Below are 19591 nucleotides of genomic sequence, written 5' to 3' on the forward strand. Positions count from 1 at the left end.
CATCCTCTTCTCTTACTAACCTCCAACCTTTTATCTGAAATAGAGATGTACTGACATCCTTTTTTTCCTCAGATTCCTGCCCAGGTATTTTGCAAAGTTGTAGACTCTGCCCAGAAAATTCTTCTCTCAACTGCTCTAATTCACCTATTTTAGCTCAAACCTCACTTCCTTATATACACTTTTCCTAACCTTCTAATTTGGTTCATTTTAATATTATTTTCTGAGAAAAAAAACAGCATGATTATCTAAATAGATGCAGAAAAAGCATTTGTTAAAATTCAACATCCATTCATCATAAAAACTCTTATGAAAGTGAGTATAGAGAGTTATAGCTCAACATAATAAAAGCTGTTTATGACAAACCCACAGCCAACATAATACTCAATGGAGAAAAGCTGAAAGCCTTCTTGCCAAAATCTGAAACAAGACAAGGATGCACATTCTCACCACTTCTGTTCAATGTGGTATTGGAAATCCTAGCTACAGCAATCAGATAAGAAAAAGAAATGAAAGGTATTCAAATTGAAAGAGAAGAGGTAAAACTGTCATTATATGATGATGACTATATATGTATATATATATATATACATATATATATATACATATAGAAAACACTAAAGACTCCACTTAAACACTACTAGATCTTCTAAACAAATTCAGCAGGATAGAAGATTAACACACAGAAATCTGTTGTGTTTCCTTACACTACAATGAAATATCAGAAACAGAAAGTAAAAAATCAATACCTTTAAAAATTCCGTCAAAAAAATAAAGTACTTAGGAATAAAGCTGGCCAAGGTGGTTAAAGACATATGCTGAGAACTATAAGACACTGATAAAGGAAATTTAAGATAATTAAAAGGAATGGAAATATAGCCTATTTTTTGGATTGTAAGAATTAATATTGTTTAAATGTCCATACTATCCAAAACAATCTACAGATGTAATGAGATTCCTATCAAATTACCCATGACATTTTTCACAGAACTAGAACAAATAATTCTAAAATTTATATGGAATCATAAAAGACAGAGAATTGCCAAAGCAATCCTTAGGAAAAAGAACAAAGCTGGAGGCATAACCCTCACAGACTTCAATACTACAAAGCTATAGTAATAATGTTCTTTTCTAAGTTATTCAAGGCGTTTATTTTTCAGTTGTGTTGAAGTGTAATTATTAAATAAATCGTATATATTTACGGTATAGAGCATGCTGATTTGATATGTATATGTTGTGAAGTGACTATTGTAATTAAGCTAATTAACACATCTATCACTATTATAATTTTTGTGTATATATAGTGAGAATACTGAAGATCTACTTTTCTAGCAAATTTCAAGAATATAATACAGGATTATTAGCTAAGGCACCATGCTGTTCATTAGATCCTTAGAACTTATTTAGCTTATAACTGAAAATTTATACCCTTTGACCAACATTTCTCCATTTTCCCCTACCCCCCGCCCCCGCAAATCCTTTTAACAATCATTCTATCCCCTGCTTCTGTGAGTTTGACTTTTTAAAGTTTTATAAGTAAGTGAGATTATTCAGGCTTTTTGTGTCCGGCTTATTTCCTCAAGTTTCACCTATGTTGCAAATTTCAGGATTTTCTTCTTTTGTATGGCTGAATTAAAATTAACTTTTCTGCATCAAAGGACACTATCAAGAGAGTGTAAAGACAACACACAGAGTAGGAAAATATATTTGCAAATCAGATATCTTTTTTTTTCTTTCTCTTACGGCTGCACCTGCTGCACATGGAAGTTCCCAGGCTAAGGGTTAAACTGGAGCTCCAGCTGCCCTCCTACACCACAACCACAGCAATGCAGGATCCAAGCCACATCTGCAACCTACAGCGTAACTCACAGAAATACTGAATCCCCAACCCATTGAGTGAGGCCAGGAATTGAACCTGTATCCTCATGGATACTAGTGGGGTTCATTCATTTCCACTATGCCACAATGAGAACTCCACAAATCAGATATCTTATAATGGACTTGCATCCAGAATATACAAAGAACACTTACACTTCGAAAACAAAAAGAAAAACCACCTCAAAAATGGGCAAAGGACTTGTATAGACATTTCTCCAAAGAAGTTAGGTAAATATTCAGACAAGATTGGGAGCATTTAGGATGGTATGACTGTAGAGTATAAATATCCAATGAACACATAAAAAGATGCCAGTGTTTGGTCACTAGGGAAATGCAAACCAAATCTATAATGAGTTGCCACTTCTCATAATGGACTAGAAATGACAAATTCATAGAGATAAAGATAGATTTGGGTAAGAGGCTTGGGGAGGGTAAGAATTGAGAGCGACTGTGATGAAAATACTCTGGAACTAGATAGTGGTGACACTTTCACACCACTGTGAATGTATTAAGTGACAAGAATAGTACACTTAAAATGTTAAAATTATTAATTTTTAATGTGTTTTACCTTAATAAATCTTCATAAGTTTATGTAGGGGAAGAAAAAGCATTAACTCTAAATTCAATTCTATATTAATTCTAACCCAGATCCATCTCTTACTAACTCTAGGTACATGAGAAATCTAATGATATTTTTGAATCATAAATTAATTAACTATCAGGAGAGTCATTCATCACCAGGTATATATTGAGTCAGAGGCTATGCTCTAAGATCTAGGATAAAATAGGCAACAAAATCAGTACTGACCCTTGAATCTTGTGGTGTTTACATTTCAGTAGGGCAAATAGATATGTCAAGATACTGCAGAAATAAATAATAATAATCACCTAGTTAGTATGTCATGGTTTGAATCAGACATGAAAAATACCCAGAAAAATATTTAATATAAGGTTATTGTTATTATTAAGTTGTTAACTTCCATATTAGAATCTATTATACTGAATAGAGTGGATATCTTATTGCAACCATATTGAAAATGTGTATAGTCACAAGGAGTCATAGAACTTGACAACCTGACTTTGACCGCTTAACTCAGTGGAAGCAATCAGCACCTTTAATAATTTAAATATATATTCACACAGTGTGAAAACACATTCATACATGTATACTAACACACACAAATGCAAAATAATGTTTCTAAAATATGCATAACTCCTTTTGTCATGTCAAATTATTTAGCTGTTCTAGTGCATATTTTCAATCAACTCACTTTTTGTGTGTATATTTTCTGTATTCAATTTAAGGGAGTCTAGGAAAGTCATAATAAACTTTATGAACTTTGTAACATAAACTCCTTTGTAAATGCCATAACAATCTGAAATATGTATGTTCTTTTCAAACATAATATCGAATCACATGTCTTGGTGTGGGCTCTGAAACCACAATTCTGCGCACAATATTTGGATTAAATCTCTTGGTGGTATCTGGCTACTTCTGATTCTAACCATGTAGAACCTCTTGGTGATAAGCCTTTTACAGTGAAACTATGAAGAGAAACAAACACAACCTCTCTTATATTTAAGCACACTATTACATAATAGACACTATATAAGAACAATAAACATTTGAATTCTAAAACCAGAATGATGTATTTTTGCAAATGGAAAGCTTTATGAACCCAAACATTCTCCGTATCACACCTTATTTTAGCCTAGTAATAATGTACTTGTACGCAAAACAAGAATTCCTGAATCATTCTGATCAACTAACTATAAATTCTGACAATGAAATCATCACCAATCCATTTCTTCCTTTGTGCTATGCTGAGATATGTAAATATTAGAGCAGCTATTTCTGAGTCATCGAGCTCTATGGATTCAGGTTTCTGAAGACACTGTACTGACTTACCTTTACATGCTCACTTGAGTAATGTCTTCTTTTGAATGATTTGTTTAGACTTCAATGTTTTCAGATGTTTCTCATATAAAGATGCTCATTAAGTCAAGATTTTCCACAAATAGTCCTACAACAAATAAGACAGTTCTGTCTGCTCTTTAAGCTTTAAAAACTCAAAAAATTGTGTTATTTGTGTTAGATCATGGTTAAATGAGACCTAAGCACATCAATGCTGATATATTATAAATACAGCATATTCAAACTTTTTCTTATAATAGTTATCAATATATTTTCTAACTTATAGTTTTTGTAATTTTGGAGCATGAAACCCCCTCTTAATTTGGGGAAATGCCCCCCCCCTGTTTTTTTTAACTCCAAATGTATAGGTTTAACAGGGGTAGAAAACCTTATTCTGAGCACAGCTGATTGATAGCATTTCTGGGAATTTGCATATATTAACTCATTCATCTCATGACATTTGTATCAGATAAACATTATTGCTCTCTACATTTTACTGCTGGGAATAATAAGACCTAGAAAAATTAAGTAACTTTTCAAGATCACATGGTTAATAAGTATCAGAGATGGGATTTGAACAAATTAATCGGGTTCCTAAATGCAGTCTTTTGCTTTAAGCCAAGCTTTGTCTGCTTGGGCTCCTGTAACAAATTACACAGACTGGGTGCTTAAACAAGAAAATTATCTCTTCCAGTTCTGGAGCCTGTGAAGTCCAAAATCAAGATGCCAGCAGATTTAGTTCTTGGTGAGAGTTCTCTTCCTGGTTTGCAAGTGTCTGTCTTCTCTTTGTCTCCTTAGACTATGGAGAGCAGAGAGAGAAGCAAGCTCTCTCTGGTCTCTTCATAAAAGGGCACTAATCCTATCTTGCAGTCTTTACCCTAATGACCTAATTAACTCCTGAAGTTGTGGTCTCCAAATTCCATCACAATGGGGAAAGTGGTTTCAAGTATGAACTTAGGGAGGATACAAATGAAATCCGTAACACTAGTCAAAGGCCTCTCTTCAATTTTTTTTTTTTTTTTTTGTCTTTTTAGGGCCACACCTGCAGCATATGGAGGTCTAATTGGAGCTGTAGCTGCCAGCCTACACCACAGCCACAGCAATGCCAGATCCTTAACCCACTGAGCGAGGCCAGGAATTGAACCCACGACCTCATGGTTCCCAGTCGGATTCATTTCCACTGCGCCACAATGGGAACACCTTCAATTTTTCGCATTAGAGCTCAACTTAGGAAGCTCAACTTAGGAAGGTTGGAGTCTACAAGGAAGTTACACATCCTACCTGGTGGAGAAAGGCAGTCTGAGAAAATGAAGCCAACATGGAAAAATAAAGAATGTTGAAAGTGTGCAAGGGAGCAATGACAATTTATTCTCATTGATACCAAGACAACCTGCATTCTAGCATTGTCTATGATTTGGCTAACCAGAAAGTTTCCCTTCTCCCTAGGCAATCAAAATAAGTTTTCTAATATACCTCATCTAAAACAATGTTTTTATGGTAGCAGGTAGGCTCATTGGTCCACTAAGGTTGTCTATGGGTGAGGTTAGAGAGGCAAAGGGAATAGGGGATATTTGTTGCAGAGTTTTGTATAGCACTGTATATATATTAATAATGTACCATGTATGTTGAACATTAGGGGGAAGGTCAGGATTTCAAGAATAAATGAGTAGAAGCAGGTGTCAGTACTATCAAATGTGGTGCAGTTATTATATAAAATAAAGGTTGAAAAATATCAGAGAGACATTATTAACAGTGAATTTGTGAGAGCTGATGCCGTGCAGCAGTAGGTAAGGTACCGGATTGCAAAATCAGTTTAAAAAATATAGATAACGACCTAAAAATAGTGATGAAAGCCACCTTTTTTAAGAAATAGAGTTTTAAAGAAATGGGGATAAAATTTTAGGTAGAAGAGGACAGAGAATTGCAGAGTATACTTAAGTATAATGTTATAAAAATGGAAAGTAATTTCTTAACATATTTCAAAATACATTTCATTATGCCATATTTACATTTCCTGTGTGGGTGCAATGCATATGGCTATAATTTAACTCTGAGAAATGTAAAATATTTCCCTGCTCTTCAGAATATTCATCTCAGCATGAGTTAAATCAAGAGCAATTTTCTGTGAACATGACTTTTTCACCTTAACAAATTATAAAGGAAATATACTTCCTTGGGTCCCATCCAATATGATTAAGATAATGAAATGTAGTATCTGCGAGGACATCTATTTTCCTCTACCAATTACTTTGTGTTTCCTGAAACTTTGGCACTCCTTAAAAGTGTTTGCTATCAGCTAGAGACAGAATACTTAAAAAAAAATTAATTACGGTCCATTAGTGACACATTCCTTTGTTTTAGTCATATGTTATATTATTGCATATTCTCTTCTGCGATGATTTTTTTTTGTAAATGATGTTAGAATAATTCATACTAACTCTTCCCTTAGGTTCCTTATGGTGAATGTGACATTTTAAAGCTCACTATTGTTATTTTTAAAGCAGGCACATAAAAAATGTTAGTTTCCCCTCTGTGATGGGGTTGATGGCTAAACCAAATCACTGTTTTCTCCTCTCTCAAAATAAAACTCTCAGTTTTTTAGATGGACAAATGACAGTTCAAAGAAAAAATTTTATTTCCTAAAATTATTTGTTCCACGGAGTTCCCGTCATGGCTCAGTGGTTAACAAATCCGACTAGGAATCATGAGGTTGCAGGTTTGATCCCTGGCCTTGCTCAGTGGGTTAAGGATCTGGTGTTGCCGTGAGCTGTGGTGTAGGTCACAGACGCGGCTCGGATCTGGTGGTGCTGTGGCTCTGGCATAGGCCAGTGGCTACAGCTCCGATTAGACCCCTAGCCTGGGAACTTCCATATGCCATGGGAGCGGCCCAAGAAATGGCAAAAAGACAAAATATATATATTTGTTCGAAGTGATTGACATGTAACTAATTTTGATATATATACATATATTTTTTTTTTTCGTTTGAAGTGATTGACATGTAACTAATTTTGAGCCAATGGCATGAATAGAAAGTCTTACGGAATTTTCTTGAAACTTTCCTTAAATGACAATTTCATGCCTCACACATTTTCTCCTTTCTCTTCATTCCTGTCTCAGTTCTGCTGCTAAAATAGGGTATTGTTATTACAGTTTTAGTTTTTATCATATTCAATGAGGACAAAGTTCATAGGAGTATGAAGTACTCACCTGGAATGAGCTGACTCCCTGAAAACTTTTGGGAGCATAGCTAACATGCCCCCCATGAATTTTTTTACCTCTATATTCTTGCATGAGCTAGAAGTAAAGTTAAACCACCATCAGCGGCCTTTGTAATTTATGACTGAATCTTAAATGCTACATCATGATTCTCACTATGAAATTTTACAACTAAATGTAGGATAATATACCTTTTAAGTAAAATGACTTATTGCTATCCTGTTTCTCCCATCAATTTCATAGTCATATTTTAACGCTTTCTTAAAATTTTTAAAGTGTTACATACACCTAGAAAAATGTACAATCATTAAGGCAATTTAGCTGTGTAACCTGCACTCAGATAAAGAAATAGAACCAGAACAACACACCAAGAGACCTCCTCATATAAATCCTAGGCTTTAACCACCTGAAGATAAATACTGTATTGACTTCCAACAATGTTGACTGCCTGGTTTTGCCTGGCTTTTAAATGCATATATTGGAAATAATTCTATTTAGAGTCTTCTTTTTTTTGTGTGTGGGGGGGCATCTAGCTTCTTTCATTCAATGTTATGGTTACAAGATTCATGTTATTTCATATAGCAATTGTTTGTTCATTCTAATTCTTGTATAGCTTTCTGTTGTGTGAAAAATATCATTATTGTGGAGATGTGTCACCTGGAGCTCCCTTGAAGGAACGGCTTGCTGTTGGGCTGCAGGAAGTATGATCAGCATAGACCCTCCAGCTCTCAGCATATGCAGGGTCTTCTTTGGTTCCAAGGAAGCTTGCGTTTGCTGATGGATAGTGTCAGCAATATAAGGTCCTGGAAATTTGGTCCCAGTAGTGGTCACTTTCAAGGTCAATAGTCACTCCAGATATCCCCCTCCCCAGGGTTGGCTGAGGTTATATCAAACCTGGACCACAGTTTAATTCTTCTTCCCAATCATGCTTCTTTCCCCTTCCTTTAACACTTATTTGTCCATAACAAACATCTTTTTTTTTTTTTTTCAGGATCTGTTTCCAAAAATCCCAACCTGTGACATTTGGAACCAAGAATGCAGGGGAGAAGATAGGATTTCAATGCTGGATCACTACTGCCTGACTGACAATGAAGACTTTCTTACTGATGCTAGGCAGAGCACAATCTCAGGTACCATGTCATAATCTGATTATTGAAATGTTCACCAGTAGTGTATTGGGAGAACATCACTAATGGAAGGAAAAGCATTAGATATTGCAGATGATTCAAGAAAAGAATGAATGGTCTCAACAGTTAGCTATTGCTGATTGTTATTGCTACTCTAGAAGAGTGGGTCCTCACTAGGGCTAAGTTTGCCCCTGCCTTCCACCCCCTGCCACCACTTCATGGTGATCCTGAAGGGAGTCCTGTTAGACCCAACATTTCATAAGGTCGAGGGGCACAGAAGTAAGTTATTGTGAAATGAAAGTGGCTTATCTGGGATCAAGCACAAGCAAGACCAGAGGGCCCAAGCAAGCTGCACAAGCAGACTACCAAGACTTCCAAGGCACAGTTCAAGGCTGCTCCAGTGCCCCTCCTCCCACTTCCATTGTAGCCATATGGGCCATCTCTTGCAGCTAGTTTTAAAAAGGGGGGAAAAAATGGACAATTCTGGTTGAAAGATGATTGATTTGAAATTGGATGGTAAGTGCACTAAATAGCCTAAATTAGGAGTGGCTTTGAAAATGTTAGTGAGGAATAATCCTCCCAATGGGCAGAATTTCAGATTGTTCATCTTGCCATCCAATTTGTGTGAAATAAGAAATGTCCCAAAGTTAGGAAAAAAAAAAAAAATATATATATATACACTCATGGGCAGTGACAAATGAGACTGAGGGCTAGTCAGTAACTTAAGATTAAATAAAATAAAATAATTTTAAAAATGAAGAATTAGGAAGTATGAGGTAAAGACATATAATGGACATAGGAAAATGGTAATAAAGAGTAAAGAATTTGTATAGCGTATAAATGCCTACCAGAATGCACAAAGCACTAAACATGTAGACAAAGAAAAGCCAGTTGACTAGCCAGCGTTGCCATTGACCACCCCAGTATTGGAAAAAGGGGTACACAGTGGAAGGAGCCATGATGGCAGAGAGGAGGGTATGCATGGGTTCCATGACAAAGGCTCCCACTTTCCAAGGCTAGTTATCACTGCTATCCAATATCCAACCTTCCAGGAAGAGAGAACACCACTGAGTTACAAATTGTCACTATGCCTTGGGGGAGCAAATTGACTAGATGATTGCAAGTCAACTATTTGGGTCCTTCCATCTTGGAAGTGTCAACAGTTCATTGTTGTGGAAATAAACATGTATTTTGAGTGTAAATTTTCTTTGTCCTCACGCCCTTAACCAGCATTACTATTCAAGGGCTTTTCAAGCAGTCAATCCACATATATGGGATTCCACGTAGTATTTCTTCAGATGAAGAGACACTGTTTATAGCAAAAGGGACATAGAATTGGGGTCCTATGACAGTCAAATTGATCAATTATTTTCATTATGATTAGTGTACTTTGAGTACTAGTTGAGAAATTTTGTGTATTCCAAAGTCATGAAGATATTCTCCTAGGTATTTACTAAAAGCTTTACTGTTTTAGATATTATATTTATATGTACAAATGATCTGGAATTGATTTTCTGTGAATGGCATAAAATAGGGGTAATTACTTTTCTTTTCCATATGGTTACTCAATTGACCCAGCACATGATGTTATGGTTCCAATTGATTGCTTCTCCTATCAGTCCTAAAACTTTCTTAGGGAAGAGCTTGCATCTGTCATATTCACATTTATTCCAGGTACCTCACACAGTGAATGGCATATTAATAGATACTCACATTTTTGTTATTAAATAAACAGACGACCAGACAAATGACATAAAAAAACTCAAGAACTGATCTCTACAGATCCTTTTGGGATGAAAATTTATAATTTTGGATATCCACATATTAATTTCTGAATAACCAATGAATATGTACAAGTCTTAAAAGTATTACTGAATATTTTTTTTAATTCTGAAGCCAGTAATTAGATACTGAAGGTTCATATGTTTGGAAATTAGTCTAGAAACTGGAAGAGCCAATATTATTTGTCCCTTCACATTAAATTTCAATTAAAATACATTGGATGTATTTTAATTGAAGATTAAATAGAATGTTCTTCTTTCTGGCCTTCTTCCCTAAGTCAACAAATTGAAAAATTAGAAGTGTCACACATGCTGAGTCATGAGTGAAACTCTCCATGGCTCTCAAAGAGAAAAACTTTTTTTTCCCTTAATGTGTCTCTTTTGTTTCTTTCACACAATTTGGCATGTATATGTCCCATGATAGAATAAAATGACTTAGCTAAATTAATAGTAATAACTATAGCCAAATTCTTCATAAAGTCCCATATAATGACTGTATATTCATATCTCATACATTAAGAGGCTAAAATATGTCATACAACATAGTCCAATCATGAATTCATGTCAAATAACATGGATATAAGTTAATACTTATAATGTATTTAATCAACAATTATTGACCATTTTAACGATTTTGTCTGAGTCTGTGTGTTTTCTCAAACGTTTCAGTCCCTAGATTTCTTAAGGAATTTCCGGAACTGGATTCATGTCAATTTAAAAGCAATTATACTGCATAAGAAAGTGGTTTCTACTTTTGGTGCAGAAGGCAGAAGCCAGAAATCCAGGGATACAGTTTAATTTATGTCAGTGAAGAGATGTAGCCTCAAAAGAGTTTCATGAGGTAGTGAGTGGCAGGAACTGTTGAAGGACTGTATGTTTTGGATGCAGTTAACTCAGAATTGGGGTGTGAGTAGTAATTCTGAGATTTCAGTCAAGGGACTCATCAATGTCCTTGTGCCTCCTAAACTGGTGTGGCGGTTGAAAGAGTTCAGAAAAGAGGGGGGAAATTTTTATTCCATTTCCATATCAAGTTTTGTATGGTAGCTGTTTCAAATATTTTATTGTCTTAAAATTGCCTGATACTCTTTGTCTTGGAATCTGACCTCAAAGATATTTTACTATTAAGTGTAAGTTCATCTCCCCGCTTGAACTGATTCCATTTTTCCTTCCCTCTCTTTACAAGTTTTCTCAGGCTCATGATTCATTCTTGACTCCTCTATTTCTTTAACACCTCACATCAAAACTTTCAGCAAATCCTGGGAGCTTTAGAATGAAAATAACTGGTCTCCCTGCATCTGTCCTTTACCTCTTAAAAATCTCTTCCACACATGAAGATAAAGTGACACTTTTCATGCAACTTATCTGTTAAAAACTCTCCAACAGTTATCATTTCACTCTAGGATGAAAACCAAAGGGCTTAAAATGGTCAGTCACATTCTCCATGAACTAGACCCTCATTATCCACTCTACTACTCAGTCCCTTGCTCATTCTATGCTGTCTCACTGTTGACCTTGCTTTTGCGCTAACACATTACCTACGACCCTACCTAGGGTATTGGCGCTGGTTATTTCCTCTACCTGAAATTCTTTTCCCCCAGTTTTTTACATAGTAACCCTTGTCTTCATTCAGGACTTTTTCATATTTCTTGTTAGTAAGCCTTTTTAAAATTTAAACTTAGACTCTCATTCCCTATAATAGTTTCCATAACTTTTACCACTTCTTCCTCTCTCCCTTTCTCTCTTTCTCTGTCTGCTGTTTTTCTTCCTTCCTACCTCACCTCTCATCCATTTGATTGAATGATTACTTTGAATAATTGATAATTATTTTTCCAACTAGAATGTAAGCCCTGGGATCAAGGAGTCTTGGCTGTGGTGATCACTGCTTTTCTCCAAGAGTCTAGATATGTCTGTGCAGGCACTAAATTCATTTTGATTAAAGGAATGAATTATATTTTTCTTTCTTATAGTATTATGTGGCAAAATAATGCCTTTTCAAGTCTAACTTGTTTGTGCTTTGGATCCTTTACAATCTATACACATTAAGTACTACTGTACTCTTTTCCTTCATGATTTACCTTAGCTTATCTCATGAACATATTCAAATTTTTCCAGAGAAAACCTACGGCTCTGAACCTGTTATCACAATGCCATATTTTCTGGAATAGTAATTTGCATTCAGCAGTTTTATCATGGCTCTTTCCTTTCACACTTCAATTTTTGTGTATTTGTATCTGTTTCTTGCCTGTCTTCAAATTGCTTAAATGACTGTCATTATTGGCTTGTTTTTCAATCATCAATTCATTGTTTCATTTTAAGTTCCCAGGTTATTTGATCTCTGGATGATATTTTGATTTAGGGACCATTCTATGCCTTGGAAAATTTCTCTTGTGATTAATAAAGTAGGTAGAAATTAGTTGTATTATTTATGGCCAGACTTAGTCTTACTTCCAATACTTTGGCTTTCAAAGAAAGAGGGCTTGCTGGGGCTTTTTTCCTATTTCTGAAATATTCTTGGATCTTTTAAGAAAAAAGAAACTGAGGTTAACAATCTTAGTTTAAAGTAAATAACAATGTTGTTTTTTTAAATATAATTGTCTAGTTAGTACATATTATATATTAAAAATATACCATGGACATGGAAAGAAACAATTACCTAGTACAAGAAAGGGAAAGTGGACTTCTCTTGTTAAATTAGTATTTCAGTTATTATAGTCATTTCTTATCACAGATAATATAGAAGTGAAAACAATTTCTAAGTGCATCACATATGTCTGGAAATAACAGAAACTAGATTTCCAAAGATAAACATATAAAGAATTTGTTGTAGTGAAGCTACAAGTTTCATGATAGGTTAAAAAAGTCATTGATTACAAAAAAAATGTTTATAGGAAATTTATAGTTTATAAAGAGTTTCGACTTCTGTTATTTGATCTCCAAAATAAGCCTCTGGTATCCTGATTTTTATCACCATTTGGAGGAAGCTTAACTTCAGAAAGTTTATGGGACTTAAAAAGAATTATTCAGAATACATATCTTATTCCTTTCATTCTAGAGCTCAAGCTTTTTTTTTTTTTTAATAGTATCCTTGTACATGTTTATGGACATTAGCATTCCTCTAGCTTCCGGGTTCTATGTGTCAAGACTTGCGTGGATCCCTCAGCTCTCGAAGTGCAGTTCAAAGATGATGGAAGATTTCTGAGACCCTTTCACTGGATTCCTTAGACACAGACTCTTTTCACAATATTAAGTTGTTATTTGCCATTTTTCACTCCTATTCTTTTATGAATATACATTAGATACTTCTAGAGACTACATGACATGTGGTATTGAAACAGACTGAATGCAGAAGTAGGTATAAGGATCTAGATGTTTTCTATTATACAAAGCATTAAAGAGATTTGCAGAAATAGAAAACAATGCCACTCAACAATTTTTTGTTGTGTAAAATATAGATATTTTTCATAAAAATACATGTTCTTTATTTTATCATGTAATGGGCTTATTATTTTATATAATTAACTAATAATTATTTAAACTCTTTCTCTATTTAAATGTCCAATATGTCATCAAAGTTCTAATTTCCTTAGGTGAATGCTCTTTGGGGTATCTGATAATTTTAAGAGAATAAAGGAGTTCTAAAGTGAAATATTTGAGCATGGCTGGACTAGAGCTATCATTCTAGAAACAGTTCCTACCCATTGTTCGCACTTCCCCATGCAAGAGTGGGTTACTGCTTCAGAAGTTTACATTCATTGTACTATATTTTGACTGCCATTTGTCACTGCTTGTGCCTGATTAAGAAACTGGTTGAATTTAACAGAAGAATGGAGGGAGGTTTTCTGTTGCCCTCTCATGAAATATATATGGTTAGAAAACCAGAAAGATCTGAATTTCTTTCCTTCTAGCTTTTGAATATTAGGAGAATTACTCTTCTTAGGGGTAAATTAAAGTCCTTCTGGCCATACATTCTATCCTCTTTCATATTAAATCAGACCCATTTATGTGATGATTATATTACACCAAAACATAATACTTTCTGTCTTCTTTTATCTTAGATTCTATTTCTCATGGGTATATTTAGAGAAACATAACCCTATCACTAGCAATTATACCTCTAGACATAAACTCTAAATACCAAGAAGTTTCAGTCTGAAAGATAGTTTACCAGCTATTAAGATAATTTAATAGTAGCTCTTAAAATAACCTAGTCATTTATTTGCAGAAAATTATTGGCTTAATGAAGGAGAATATCATTGTGATGTACTTTACCTTTGATCAAAATTTGAGATTGGAAGAAAGTCTCTGGTGAATAAAGAATCACTTACATAATGAAACTTGATATGCTGGGCAAAAATTTGTTGAAAATTATGGAAAAATAATCTTAGAACACTAAATGTATTTTCCTGGGTTTCCCTTAGGCTCTGGAACATATTTATTCTAAAGCATTTCAAAGATAAATTCTAAAACTCTTGCCTAGATGGGATTATTTGTAAATTAACTGAGGCAAAGGTAAATATACACCCAAAAATTAACCTGAGGATTAATTTCCAGATATATTCTGTGAATGACTTTCTGTATATGGTGAGGAGTCAGGATAAGCTGATCTGTGATTAATCTCACATAAATATATTTATAACTAGGAAAATGTTATATTAACTATTTGTTGAACAGAAAATTATATTAGTGTTCAAAGTACTTGGCCAACATTTGTGATTTCAAAGGTAAAGATGATTATGTATTTTCCAAGTTTACTTTTATTGAGCACTGCAAATATACTTGGTAATATAATAGGTAAACATAAATCCAAAATGTGTAGGAATAGCACTATGAAACTTCTTATAGAGATCAAAATTACCAGGTAACTTCTGGGTGCTTTTAAAACATAGATCAATACTATTAATTTTTGGTAAAAGGAAAACACTTATGAATAATGTACAAAGGAAATTTAAGTGAGGAAGTAAATAATTTTTCTCAGAGAATCCAGAGAGTAGGATAGAAAAGATTGTACTTGACAGGCTTTTTAGATTATGAGTTCTCCATTAGAGGGTGAAATGAAGGGATTCAATAAAGACTAAACAATTTCAATGAGAGCATGATAAATTAAAATCCTTTATATCTCGCAAATTAGATCACATAATTAATTTAAATATATCCAAAAATGAGTAGCATTAAGAAAATTTAAGTAGACAACCATGGTGCCTGGCTGCATCTCCTTGGTTTGAGTATTTTAGTGTATCTTGACCTATTTTCAGCTGGCTAAGGGCTCTCTCTGGTGGCTGAAAGCTTCCTCTGGAAGTAAAATACCAGAGAGTAAATGCCTACTAAGAGCTACCTTCCGCTAGTAACTGACAGTAGTCGTATTATTAACTCTAGCACCCTCACCTTTGGTTGGACAACTCTAAGGCACATATTCTACACTGATTCCTTGAGTTCCACAACATCGTAAGTTTCTAGCTGCCTCCTGATAATGGATTTGATAATGCATTCTTTATTGGCTGCCTTCTCTTCCCAGTCTTGCTTTCCTTCTTCCATGTTGGTCTTGCTTAAGATTATACCTAAATAAACTAAACACAGTCATTGACTGTGGTAGTGGTGGAATATAAATTAAGACACATGGATTTATTTGATATGTAATATAACCTAAGAAACATTGAAATTTCTCATATCCTAGGATATCCTACATACCAACATCTTATTTTCTCCTCTTTCAAGCTCATCAGGCAAGGTACATATGACAAATAACAGAAACATATAATTTAGCATAATGTGGGAATTGCACATTTTAGCACTAATCTAAGAACTTTGGTCTTCATTTCAGTATCTCTTAGTTTAAAAAGGTCATTGAGCATGTTGCTTGGAAGCAGGGAAATGGGAGTCAGATCAATTTGACATTTGTGTCTTATATCTCCATTTTGTAACTGTGAACTCTGACAACTATTGACAATTTCAAGTCTGTTTTATAATAGGAAAAAATAAGAAAATTATGAAAGTAAAATGAAATATACAAACCTGTAACAGAGTTTCTATTACATAGAAGAATACTGATTATCACTTAATATTGTCATTCTTGTGTTGACTTTGGTAGGCTAGCTGTTGAGGTCCTCAATAGGCAGAAAGTGGAAATTAAAATTAAAGTGTATATTCACCTTTCAGGTCATTTTATACTATTGCCTATTTAGGATCAAATAACAGTAATAATAGTAATAATAGTAATAATAATAATAATAATAATAATAATAATAATAATAATAACATCTGCAGTTTAGTGAGCTTTACTCATGTATTTGCCAAACCGTATGTTGTGATGTTCAAATGTTTTCTCAGTTATGATTCAACTTTGTAGAATTTTTGTGATGATATTCTATTTCGCCAAAGGGAATATTGGGATAATCCAAATTTCCATCCTAGTTTGCCTGGGATTGAAGGGCCTCCTGTAACTGAAGTGCTAAAGCAGGGGAAAATCTCAAGCAAACCAGGATGATTTGGTGATCTAAGAACAGACTATCAGTGAGACTAAAACTTTTCAATATTATAGACATTGCCGTGGAATTTGGGGGTTTGAACTTTACTCATCTGATTTAAGAAAACTGTGAGCTTTGATGCCTCTTCATAATAGCCTCACCCAAATCATCTCTTATGCTAAGAAAAAATTCCATGTTACATTGGCACAACCTTCAGGAAGGAGCTAAAGACATCTTACAGCTGTAACCACAGCATGGATGATAGCCCTCCCTACAGAGCATTTCAAAAAAACTGCAAGAGCATTGTTGTTGCTACAGTTGTTGTAGGAGCACCTTTGGGATTAGTGGAATGGTCTCATGAAATAATAAAATTCCCTCAATCTTAATATGATCTTTGAATGTCTTATCAATCATTCACATAGTTACCCATTGAATCCCACAGAAATATAAACTGCAGTTTTAATAATTTTGAACAAAATATTGAGACATAGAAATTTAAAAAACAGTTGATAAAATTAATGCTATATATATTTAAACATAATAATAATTACTAAAACATATGTTGTGACCATTACATACTGACATATTTTTTTATTGGGGGTTGCCTATTTATTTTAGCTTTCTGGTAGTGTCTCCAGAAGACTTGATTTTCTATAGCTCCCTTTTGCTACTTTTTCTTTCCAAATTGTCTTTAATTACTCTTTACCAACTAAGACATATTTTCTTTTGGATTTTTTTTTTTTTTTTTGTCTTTTGTCTTTTTAGGGACACACCCGTGGCATATGGAGGTTCCCAGTTTAGGGGTCAAATCAGAAGTATAGCTGCTGGCCTACACCACAGCCACAGCAACGCCAGATCCGAGCCGTGTCTGTGACCCACACCACAGCTCACGGCTAGCTGGATTCTTAACCCACTGAGCGAGGTCAGGGATCAAACCCGCATCCTCATGGATACTAGTTAGATTTGTTTCCACTGAGCCACGATGGGAACTCCTTGGGTTTTTTTTTTTGTTTGTTTGTTTTTTTCAAGTTCTAGGGTCTAATATATATCTTGGCATGTGGTGAGGATTCAAGATAGATTTATTTTCTGTACTACATGCATGCTATACCATAACATAATTATGTATATGCTACCTTTATCAATAAGGTCATTTAGGACACATGATATTTCTTGCTATCTCTACTTTGAAAGTCCCTAACTTGTCTATAACATTTATTTCTACTTAAATTGAAACAGTTTTTCCTCATTTTCTTACCAAACACAGAGACAAATAAGAAAGTCTGTTCATTATTAACTTATGAAACAACAGTTCTTATACTAACTTCTAGCTTTTTGGATTGAATTGCTTCCAACATTACGTTTCATAAAGCATAGGTATGTACAAATACGTGATATTTTGTTTTCCATTATGCTGCTGAGTATTTATATACTAAAGTTCATATAATTTAGTTATAAATTGTTTCTTTTAGTCTCCATCTATATTCTTTTAATTTAATTTGATAACGGTAGAGTTAGAATTATGGTATATTTTTTTTCCGTTGGAGCCACTGAGTCAGGTAAATTGGAGGACACTGACCTAGACATTCTATGTGGTCACCTTCAGCAAAGGAAAGAGATCATTTAATAATAATAATAATAATAATTTCGAAGAAACAGAAGAACTTGATATAACCATCTTTCTTTTTCTTGTAATAGCTGAGTTTATGTTTTAGGAATTTCCATTTAAATATGAAAATATATTCTTGACTACCTAAAATTTATGATATGTTTCACAGAGAGATTTTCAAGTTTTGAAACACAGGAAAACATGTTCTCTGAATGTGTCATATAAAAACACTTTTGGAGCCAATTGGCAAGAATTGTATGAAAGGAAGTGTGGATAAGCTACAGCTATAAAGGTTTACAGACTCTTGTTAAAAGAGGAGAAGGCAGGAAAACAAAAGACCATGATCCTGGGAAATGAATCTCTGAGGAACAGTAGAAATAATGAGGTATGTATGTGTGTGTGTAAAATAATACTATGCAAGAGATTGAGACTGAAAAAGACTAAAGTTGGAATTCACATTTTTAAGAAATTGAGTTGTGATTAATTGAGTGTTCACTGAAATAGCTTGGTTTGGTGATAGGGAAGGTTATAATTTGAAATATAAGGAGGGTCATTGAAACACTTGTGAAATATTCTTTTTTTTTATTCCTCCAACAGAGAAAATTTTACCCTCCTACTATGAAATATTTAGTTCCAGGAAATGGGAGTAAGAATTGACCGAGAAATTCTTCAAGGTCTTTTCTAGCATGAATAGTAAATACTATCTAATAAGTACTTATTTTATATTATATATAGTGTCCACGGGTTTTACATGTGATGTTCTCTATTCTTTTCAATGACCTTATGCTAAGTATTATTTTACCTACTTTAAAAAATGACAAAAATGAACACAAACAAATAATTTGACCAATATCAGATTATATGTGGTGGAAATAAAATTCAAAATTGACATAAACATATTATTTCCTTGAGTATTTATTTGCTTCATAGTTTCTACAAGTATGTGCTTAAAGTAGGCCATGCCTAAAAAAGTACTGACGGATTTTACTGATGTTAATCAAAATTTAACTTGCTATTTACAAATTAGTTCTCATGATTATGAAGCAGCTAAAAATAGCTCCAAAAAATCCCAACTCAGTGTTTCCCCATTCTCCCTCCCGTTTTCTCCTAATTTTTTTTTTTTGCCATATGCATTAACACAGACCCTTCTACTTGATCTTATATCATCAATGACCAATCATGTACCAAATTTGCTTATAGTCGGTGTCTTCCATATATCCATGTCCATTTTACCATTTAGTCGATTGATATATTCAGCAAATACTCAAATTTTTTTTTTTTTTTTTTTTTTGTCTTTTTGCTATTTCTTTGGGCCGCTCCCGCAGCATATGGAGGTTCCAAGGCTAGGGGTTGAATCGGAGCTGTGGCCACCGGCCTACGCCAGAGCCATAGCAACGCTGGATCTGAGCCGTGTCTGCAACCTACACCACAGCTCATGGCAACGCCGGATCGTTAACCCACTGAGCAAGGGCAGGGACGGAACCTCATGGTTCCTACTCGGATTCGTTAACCACTGCGCCACGAACGGGAACTCCCCAAATACTCAAAGATTGCATATCTTCTAGTTTTTTTTTTGACACTATATGCCATTTGAATCTCTCTTTTAGAGT

The 19591-nt window shown here is 34.3% G+C and overlaps 1 long non-coding RNA gene across 1 annotated transcript in view; it reads right to left on the reverse strand.

Moving 5' to 3' along the window:
• LOC110260236 overlaps positions 1944-19591 on the reverse strand; it is a 911564-nt gene continuing 893916 nt past the window's right edge. Inside the window, exon 6 of the long non-coding RNA XR_002343153.1 lies at positions 1944-3899. This is a non-coding gene — a long non-coding RNA (uncharacterized LOC110260236). The remainder of the gene's footprint in view (positions 3900-19591) is intronic.

Source organism: Sus scrofa, chromosome 4, assembly GCF_000003025.6.
Source record: "Sus scrofa isolate TJ Tabasco breed Duroc chromosome 4, Sscrofa11.1, whole genome shotgun sequence".
Lineage (NCBI taxonomy): Eukaryota > Metazoa > Chordata > Mammalia > Artiodactyla > Suidae > Sus > Sus scrofa.